This window comes from Diabrotica virgifera, chromosome 6, assembly GCF_917563875.1.
Source record: "Diabrotica virgifera virgifera chromosome 6, PGI_DIABVI_V3a".
Lineage (NCBI taxonomy): Eukaryota > Metazoa > Arthropoda > Insecta > Coleoptera > Chrysomelidae > Diabrotica > Diabrotica virgifera.
Window position 1 is genome coordinate 165,681,409 of NC_065448.1, and position 10,746 is coordinate 165,692,154.

General features: G+C 34.0%; 1 long non-coding RNA gene across 1 annotated transcript; it reads left to right on the forward strand.

Moving 5' to 3' along the window:
- The first annotated feature begins 3,189 nt into the window (after window positions 1-3,189).
- Window positions 3,190-9,388, forward strand: LOC126887024 (uncharacterized). Its single transcript, XR_007698921.1, has 3 exons — window positions 3,190-4,506; window positions 4,660-8,640; window positions 8,675-9,388. It is a non-coding gene; the product is annotated as an uncharacterized LOC126887024 (long non-coding RNA).
- Window positions 9,389-10,746: the final 1,358 nt, after the last annotated feature.

Here is a 10,746-nt window from a genome sequence, read left to right on the forward strand (position 1 = left end):
GCAGTGGACTCAGCACGCATCCCTGTTTGACGCCTTGACTTGTAGAAAATTCTCTGGATTCCTCGTTATTGGTTCTTACTGTATTTGTATTATTTTTGTACATATCCTTTATTACTTCTATTATGTGTCTGTCGACTCCCCTTTCTGTTAGTGTCTTCCAAACGTCCTTTCTTCGGATTCTGTCAAACGCCTTTTCCAGGTCAATGAAGCACATATGTATCTCTCTATTTTTCTTGATTACCTTCTCACTTACTTGTCTTAATGTGAATATTAGGTCTTGCGTGCTTCTGTCCTTCCTGAATCCACACTGTGTGTCTTCCATAGTTGTTTCTATTTGTGTTTTTATTCTTGTCTCTAGTATTCTTGCTAATACCTTCCCAGGGATACTTGATATGGTGATACCTCGGTAATTATTACAGTTTCTCTTGTCTCCCTTTTTGTGTATTGGTAATATAATGTCTTTCTTCCAGTCCTTTGGTAATTCTGCTCTATTTATGATATCATTCATTAGTTCTTTCATGCTATCCATTCCCTCTGTCCCCATGAATTTTATCATTTCCGGGGTGATATGATCCTTGCCTGGTGCTTTGCCCAGTTTTACTCTTTCTATTGCTTTCTCTAATTCCTCTCTTGTTATGGATTCCACTTGTTGTTCTTCATTCCTTTCTTGTATCTCCCCTATGTTGTCCTTGTCTACATGAGTTAGCTCTTTGAAATGTTCTCTCCATCTTTCCATTATTTGTTTTTCTTCTGTTAGTACGTTTCCATTCTTGTCTTTTATATTCGGCATCGTGTGCTCTTTCTTTTGTCTGAGTTGTTTTAATGCGCCGTAGAAGAGTTTTTGGTTTTCCCTATAATTTTTTGTCATTTTTTGTCCAAATATCTCCCATGACCTTTCCTTTCCTGCTTTCACCGCTATTTTAACCTCTTTCCTTTTTTCTTTATATGCTTCGTAATCTTCCGGGTGTTTTGTGCTTAGGTATCTTTTCCATTTGTCTTTTTTGTTCTTTATTTTCTCTCGTATTTCTTCCGTCCACCATTCTGTTCTCCTCATGTTAGTGTTTGCTATTTTTGCTTTCCCGCAAGTTTCCTCAGCTGCTTTGATTATGCTGGTTTTTAGATATTCCCATTTTTTTTCTATATTTGTATTTTTTGCCCTACCTTTCAAAGTATTATCTAAGTTTTCTTGGAATTTCTTCTTATATATTTCCTCTTTTAATTTGTAACTTTTTATTTTTTCATTTACTACCTTTCTTCTCTTTTCTTCTTTTTCCTCTGTTGTTCTCATTCTCATTATTACTAGATGGTGGTCACTGCCAATCTCCGAGCCTCTTTTCACTTTCGTATCCTGTACTCTTTTCCATTTGTTGCTGCGCTTACCAAAAAGTAATCTATGATTGATTTTTCGTTTCTGCTGTCTTGTACTCTCGTGTATTTGTGTACTTCTTTATGTTTAAATTTTGTATTTGTTATAACTAGTTTATTCTCCATACATATTTCTATTATTCTTTCACCATTTCTGTTTAGCATTTCTTCTCCTTCTTTTCCCATGCACTCCTCTATTCCGCTGTTGTTGTTTCCGACTCTACCGTTTAGATCTCCCATTACAATTATGTTTTCTTCCCCATTATCAATTTGCATTTGGAGCTCCTCGAAAAATTTATCTTTCTCTTCCTTTCTTGCATCTTCATTTACTCCGTAGGCTGTTATTATTGTCCATATTTCTTCGTCCATCAGTTTAATTTTCACCGATAATATTCTCTGGTTAACATATGTTTCTTCTATAACGTGTTGTAGTCTATTCGGTGCAATTATTATCCCGACTCCTTCTTTTGCTCTCTCTTTTGTATCCGCTCCTACCCAAAGTAACCAATATCCTTTGTGTATTTTCTTAAGACCTTTTCCTTTCATCTTCGTTTCTGTTATTCCTAGTATTTCTATTTTTTGTCTTATCATATCTTCTACCAGTTCTTCCTCTTTTCCATTGATGCTTCTCACATTCCATGTTCCCATTTTTATCTCTCCTTTTTTCTGCAATCTAGCTTTCCCCTTTTTCCTATTTTCATCCTTGTTTACCTTTGCATCATCTTTTTCCCTATCGCTTTTCCCATTCATTGCCTTGGTTGTCATTGTTGTGGGTCCGGTCTCATTATTTTCTTTTAGTTTTTTGAAGTCCCTTCCCCGATATTTCTGTGAGTTAGTATAAGTTTCTCTTTATTATGGTCCCATTTCCACTCCTTTCCATTAATCTCCAGTTTCATATATCCTATCTTCGTAGTATTACCTTTGTCTTTTTCTTCTTTTGCCATTTTCCTAATTTTTGCTTGTATTTCCCTTTCCTTTCTTGTTAAATCTGATTCTATATACACCTTTTGTCCCTGTAGATTTTTCAGTTTTCCTTTGTTTTTTAGTACACTCATCTTATCCGTTAGGTTTTCCATTTCTGCTACAAAGATTTGGTCGCCGATCTTCACCGCTCCTCTCAGTCTGACCTCTAATTTCAGATTTCTTCCTATGAAGTGTTCTACTGACTCCTTTACAGGCTTTCCGTCGGTAGCATCTAGTGTTAGGCCTTTTAATACTATATTATTTCTCCGTCTATCTTTTTCCAATTGTTCTATTCTATTGTTTGCCATTTTTAAACCTTCTTCCAATTTAACATTATTTACATTAAATTACAATACACTTCTCCAAGAAATTAACGCACCACCTTAAAAATAGGGCATTTTTGATGTCTCGAATTTTCTAAACCTGTTGTCTCATCTGAGTGATTTTTTTATAATATAGCCTAGGCTATAGGTTACATCCTTAAGCTTGTCATGCACTGGTAGCTATACTGTAATACATGTATATTATATCATATCGCTCTCTATAGTAATGAGTGAGCCTGCAGACAGGGAACTAATGGTTCCGTATGTGCAGGCTCACTCATTACTATAGAGAGCGACGTGATATAATGTATATTACAGTATAGCTCCCCGTGCATGACAAGCATAAGGCAGTAACCTATAGCCTCAGGCTATATTATTATAAAAAAATCACTTAGATGGGACAACAGGTTTAGGAAATTCGAGACATCAAAAATGCCCAATTTTTAAGGTGGTGCGTAATGCACTGTATATATAGGTAAACTTATATACAGGCTGTAACAAAAATAAAATTTTTGTGTTTATTTAGTTGGCTATCTCCCTAATAGCACACGACGTCCTTTGGACGTCCAAAATAGGTCCATTTTTGGTCCTTACGTCCATGGACTATAAACGGACGTCCTTTGGACGTCCCATTTTGGACGTCCTTCGGAAGGAATAAATATGGACGTCCGACGTTGGACGTCCTTCGGACGGAATAAATATGGACGTCCTTTGGACGTCCGACGTTGAACGTCCTTTGGACGTCCATACTGGACGAAATACGGACGTTTTATGAACGCGTATATATTATATTGGACACATTATACCAATTACGGGATCAAATAGCAAAATAATTCAATAAAATATTAACTTACGCGTTAACTTTACGTTAATGAAATACAGTCAAACCTGTCAGTAACGGCCACTAAAATGAAAGAACTATTGGCCGATATAGAAAGGTGGCCGTTATTGCCAGTTTTTGTAGTCTAGATATACAGTAAAACTTGTGTTACTGGCCACCTGATAAAATCGGCCACCTGTACTAACGGCCAGTTTAAATATTCCCCAAACCAATTATATCTAGACTACAAAAACTGGCAATACCGGTCACCTTTCTATATCGGCCAATAGCTTTTTCATTTTTAGTGGCCGTTACTGACAGGTTTTACTGTAATTGGTTTGGGGAATTTTTAAACTGACCGTTAGTACAGGTGGCCGGTGTTTGCAGGGGGCCGGTAACACAGGTTTTACTGTAGTTTAAATCGAAAAGATTAAATCTTAATTCAAAATTGTATATACAATTATTACAATTATAAACAAACTATATAGTTTAATATCCAAAAAATGTTTTTGATTTTATGTAATGTAATGAAAATCTTATTTGTAAATTATTGGTTACAATGGTTAACAATAGGAAATATTCAAGAATAAATAAAATAAAAGTTTAATCCTAACAACACAAAACATTCCAGGAATGTAGGTACTACCGTTCTATTCCGTGAACATCTATCTGATTAAATTATGGGTGGAAAGTTACCACAAGATATTCTATGAACATAGTACAATGTCTTCCTGGAGGGGTAAAATTTTCCATTACAAGATTTTAAGAGAGGCCATTTATTGTACTGTTCAATTTGCGTTCATTTTCAAATTTGCCGCGCGAGTATCTATGTAGCGTCTCGTGGTCATTGGTCATCACATTTCATTTTCATAACATAACCGATAACCTAAAAATTTAGTAAAAAAGTAAAAATTTTGATTGGAAAAAAATGCATCGATAAGGGGGTGTGGGAAATGGAAATTAGTGGCTTTTTTGCTGTACTGTCTGCTAGTTTTTGCTCTGGGCACTGGCTAGATCTCTTGTTTAAACAATTTTGTAAGTATTATAAAATCCGTTTTCAATTTTCTTTATTCTTTATGAAACGAATCATTTATACATGCATATTATTACCTGTAAATAGGTACCTATTTCTTTTGATTTTTAATTGTAAAGAATAGAAAAATTACCGTTCATTTTAATTTTTTTTAGAATCAGCTGAAAGTGGCCTACAAAAAAAACCAAGAAGGAAATGTATAGCCTTGTGGCTATGAAAGGCAAAAGAGAGATATAAAAAGTGTATTGGCTAGTTGGAAGAAAGTCCACATTGTCCATGCATAATAAGTTATTACATTATCAACAAATATCAAGAAGATAGCAGGGTCACGAGCATCAACTTCATGAGTTCAAGAATATCGAGGAAATCCAGCTCCTCGATACTACTGGGCAAACTAGAAGATTGAAGAGGACAAATCCTTTTGAACTAGTTTGAGTGATAGGTGATAGTGAAAAACGGAGCATAGTGCTTGTGTGCTGTGCCTGTGTATGTTAGAATAGTGCACGATCTTGTTAGATTAGATAAGAGACGCTATGAGGTAAGCTCTTCATTTTAAGAAACAGTAGTAATTTAGGCTAAATTAAAATTGCTCATTGGTCACTTATGACCAGATTGTTTTTTTATGTTTGGCAAAAAGGACTTAAGTCAGAATTGCACATTGATAATGTTTTGATGATTTCTGGACCAGAAAAAAACTGTTGTAGATGTAAACTGTATGTAAGTACAGTAGAATCTACTACAGTACTGTAGAAATCATCAAAACATTATCGATGTGCAATTCTGACTTAAGCCCTTTTTCCCAAACATCAGAGAATTGTAATGTACAATAATTCTCCTATCTGCTTTTTCATGAATTTTGTAGGAGACGAAAAACCATTTTTAGGATCATCTGCTTTCACATGTTTTGTAGTAAATAGATAGTTGAATTTACTACAAAACATGTCAAAAAATATATGAAAACAGGAGGTGACTATAAAAAAAGTTTTTAGTCTCTCTTACAAAACTCATGAAAAAACAAATCGGAGGTATGTCACATCAGTGACTAAGAATGTCTAAAAAATATACTTTGATGTCCCAAGAACCAAATATAACCTACAGTCCATCTAATTTACTTACTGTTGCACGTCATTATCTACGCCAGAGATCTAAGTTGACATAGTTGCCAAAGTATAAAAAGATCCTGAATCCATTTTAAATCAAATATGTCACATAATTATTGTAAACGTGGATTATACAACAAAACAAATTAATATTCAATGTAAATAAGTAAAAACTTAAGAAATAGAGAACAAGAATTAAGTTATAATCTTTTAAGATTTGCAGTGCAAGAGTTTTTGCACTGCATTGTTAATAATTAAAAAACGGCTCCGAACTCTTGGCAAAAAGCCGGTAGGTTTCTTTGTATAAGTATGTCTACAATAACAACTAAAAAAGTTGTCAGATACCTCGATTATTCCAAGTCGTTATAAAATTAGGTGAAATTTATATTTTTATAGTAGAGGATCTTTTTATATTAAAGTAAATAATAAAAACAGTAAATATAATAAATAAAACAGATACTTATAGTAAAGAATATAAACAAATATGAAGTGTCATCATCATCACCGTAACTGTCAAATAAATGTTACCAATTTATTCTAAAATGTCACCTTCGTTCGATTACAGTTACAGTGTGATCCGAACAAATCTGCTTCATAAAAACGCTTTATAATCCATTTATACAAATTAAATGAAACATATTATTGTGTATTTCTTTAGGTTAACATTAATAGAAATCTTCAAATATTATTTCTACGCGTATATAATAAAATATGTCTAGTGGCTGTAATTCCAGTGTACTCGGCAAAGTGATTCTAAAAAAGAACACACCTACCGCCTAAATATTTCGTGTTGGTATCATGCAACCTCACAGGCTACGACGCGGATGACGCGCAACAGTTAGTAAATTAGATGAAGTATGTAGATATATACAGGGTGTAACAAAAATACAGGTCATAAATTTAATCACATATTCTGGGACCAAAAATAGTTTGATTGGACCTAACTTACCTTAGTACAAATGTGCACACAAGAAAAGTTACAGCCCTTTGAAGTTATATATATATAATAGCACCAAGGGTCTTAGAGGCCCATGGCTTGAAAAGTTTGTTTTTTTTCTTCATTTTCACGTTTCTTTATGTACTGAGATCTTCTCTGGCTTGATATGTGATTTTTCTCCATTCCTTCCTGTTATTCATTTTTCTTTTCTGACCCTGTAGCACCATTCTTTCCAAATCTTTTTCGACCTCTTGCTTCCATCTATTTTTCGGCCTTCCTCTTCTCTTTCTTGAAGCTGTAGTGTAGTTTAGTACCATTTTTGGAGTCCTCGTCTTTGGCATCCTTTCAATGTGACCTCGCCATCTAAGTCTCTGTGCCTTTATCATTCATTTGAAGTTACAAGATGAAGTGATTTTTTCCAATATATCGAAAACTATTAGAGATTTTTTATTGAAAATGGACATGTGGCATTATTATGGCAGCAGTATCTTACGAAAAAACTATAGTAAAATTTGGACACCCCATAAAAATTTTATGGGGGTTTTGTTCCTTTAAACCCCCCCAAACTTTTGTGCACGTTTCAATTTAATTATTATTGTAGTACCATTTAAACACAACGTTTTAAAAACTTTTTTGCCTCTTATTGCTTTTTCAAAAAGTCAATTTTTATCGAAATATTTTGAATATTTGTCAAATCCACCACATATTTGTATATGGTTAAGTACGATTATGGAGACTTGGTAATAATATGCAGACTTATTTATGCTTTACATTTTTAGGGATATTTTGAACCATATTAAAAAAGAAGCCAGATCTCGATAAAATGTGCCTTATCGAAAAAATACAGAGGCAAAAAAGTTTTAAAAACATTCTGTTTAACTAATGGTACCTCAGTAATAGTTTAATTGGAACGTACACAAACATTTGGGGGGGTTTAAAGGAACAAAACCCCCATAAAATTTTTATGTAGACATGTTAAAAAAGAAGTCGCAACTCGATAAAAACTGCCTTATCTGAAAAATACTAAGAAACAAAAATATTGAATTTAACTAATGGTACCACAATAATAAAATTGAATTGGAACATACACAAAAGTTTGGGAGGATCTAAGGGATCAAAACCCCCATAAAATTTTTATGGGGTGCACAAATTTCACCATAATTTTTCTTTAAGATATTCCTGCCATAATACTGCCACATGTCCATTTTCAATAAAAAATCGCTAATAGTTTTCGATATAATCGAAAAAATCGATTTTTATTTTGTAATTTCAAAGGGCTGTAACTTTTTTTATGTGCATATTTGTACTAAGGTAAGTTAGGTTCATTCAAACTATTTTTGGTCCCAGAATATGTGATTTAATTTATGACGTGTATTTTTGTTACACCCTGTATATACAGCCGATTACGCACCACCTTAAAAATTGGGCATTTTTGATGTCTCGAATTTCCTAAACCTGTTGTTGCATCTAAGTGATTTTTTTATAATATTCTAGCCTAGGCCCTAGGCTATAGGTTAAGTACCTCCTTATGCTTGTCATGCACGGGGAGCTATACTGTAATATATATTATATCACATCGCACTCTATAGTAATGAGTGAGCCTGCACATATGGAACCATTTGTTTTCTGTCTGCAGGCTCACTCATTACTATAGAGAGCGATATGATATAATGTACATATATTACAGCATAGCTCCCTGTGCATGACAAGCTTAAGGAGGTAACCTATAGCCTAGGCTATAATATTATAAAAAAATCACTTAGATGAAACAACAGGTTTAGGAAATACGAGACATAAAAAATACCCCATATTTAAGGTGGTGCGTTAATTTCTTGGAGAAGTGTATTGTAATTTAATGTAAATAATGTAATATCCAATAATTGTAATTTAATATAAGATGTAATATAAGTTCCTTAAAAAATATATTTTTTATTTCCCACGACATTAGATGGATGTTCGGCAGCAAGACATTGGACCAAACTGGGACGTCCTATGAAGGCCCAATTGACGTCCACCGAACGTCCCTTCGGATGTTAAGTGGACCTCCATTGGGCGTTTGGTAACGTGGCATTTGGACCAAAATTGGACGTCCTGTTAAGGTCCAATTCACGTCCCCTAGAACGTCCGGTTAAGGTCCAATTCACGTCCCCTAGAACGTCCGGTTAAGGTCCAATTTACTTCCGATTAAGGTCCAATTTACGTCCGATTAAGGTCCCATTTACGTCCGATTAAGGTCCAATTTACGTCCTATTAAGGTCCAATTTACGTCCGATTAAGGTCCAATTTACGTCCGATTAAGGTCCAATTTACGTCCGATTAAGGTCCAATTTACGTCCGATTAAGGTCCCATTTGCGTCCGATTAAGGTCCAATTTACGTCCTATTAAAGTCCAATCTACGTCCGGTTAAGGTCCAATTTACGCCCGATTAAGGTCCCATTTACGTCCCATTAAGGTCCAATTTACGTTCTATTAAGGTCCAATTTACGTCCGATTAAGGTCCAATTTACGTCCGATTAAGGTCCAATTTATGTCCGATTAAGGTCCAATTTACGTCCGATTAAGGTCCAATTTGTCCGATTAAGGTCCAATTTACGTCCGATTAAGGTCCAATTTACGTCCCCTAGGACGTCCGATCAAGGTCCAAATTACGTCCGATTAAGGTCCAATATACGTCACCTCGGACCTTAGATGGACGTCCAATGGACGTTCGGTAGCGCGACATTTGGACCAAAATAGGACGTATAAAGGACGTTCCTCGGACGAAAACGGACGTCCAATGGACGTCCCTAAAGTCCGTGAAGGACGTCCAATGGACGTCCATTGGACGTCCTTGTGCTATTAGGGATTATAGTGTACAATTATCTAGAATATTTTGAACAAACTAAAAACATGAATATATCATCGAAAAAATAATAAAAAGGTCTTAAAATGCTTGGTTAGATATTAAGATCTAGTTAAAAAGAAACCAAAAACTGTATATTTTCTACAGAACGTAGATTATGAATTTTTAAGCCAGCTAATCCCATTTATTATACAGGGTGTCCCGAAAAGATTGGTCGTAAATTAAATCACATATTCTGGGACCAAAAATAATTTGAATGAACCTAACTTACCTTAGTACAAATATGCACACAAAAAAAGTTACAGCCCTTTGAAGATACAAAATGAAAATTCGATTTTTTCGAATATATCGAAAACTATTAAAGATTTTTTATTGAAAATGGACATGAAGCAATATTATTGCAGTAACATCTTAAAGAAAAATTATAGTGAAATTTGTGCACCCCATAAAAATTTTATGGGGGTTTTGTTCCCTTTAACCCCCCCAAACTTTTGGGTACGTTCCAATTAAATTATTTCTGCGGTACCATTAGTTAAACACTGTGTTTTTAAAACTTTTTTACCTCTTTCTATTTTTTCGATAAAGCTCTTTTTATCAAGATATGGCTTCTTTTTAAAATGGTTCAAAATATACCTAAAAATGTAAATCATAAATAAATTTTCATATTATTAGTCTCTACAATCGTACTTAACCATATACAAATATGTGGTGGATTTGACAAATATTCAAAATATCACGATAAAAACTGACTTCAAAAAAGTACTAAGAGGCAAAAAAGTTTTAAAAACATTGTGTTTAATAGTACCACAATAATAATTCAATTGTAACTTACACAAAAGTTTGGGGGGGGGTTTAAACGAACAAAACCCCCATAAAATTTGTATGGGGTGTCGGGTGTCCAAATTTCACTATACAGTGGAACCTCGATTATCTGTCTCTCTATTAACTGTTAACCATTTTGTAAGAGAGACTAAAAACTTTTTTTACAGTCACCTCCTGTTTTCATATGATATTTTTTGACATGTTTTGTAGTAAATTCAATTATCTATTTACTACAAAACATGTCAAAATTTACATGTGAAAACAGATGACCCTAAAAATGGTTTTTCGTCTCCTACAAAATTCATGAAAAAGCAGATAGGAGGTATTGTCACATCACCGACGATATACCAGAAGTATATGTGGCCATACCAAATAATACATCCTTGATAAATATAAACATTTTTATTGCACAAAATATATATATTTCTATATATATATATTTTTTCCATAATCATCACTACGATGATGATTCATTTGTATTGAATTGTACATTGCAATTCTCTGATGTTTGGGAAAAAGGGCTTAAGTCAGAATTGCACA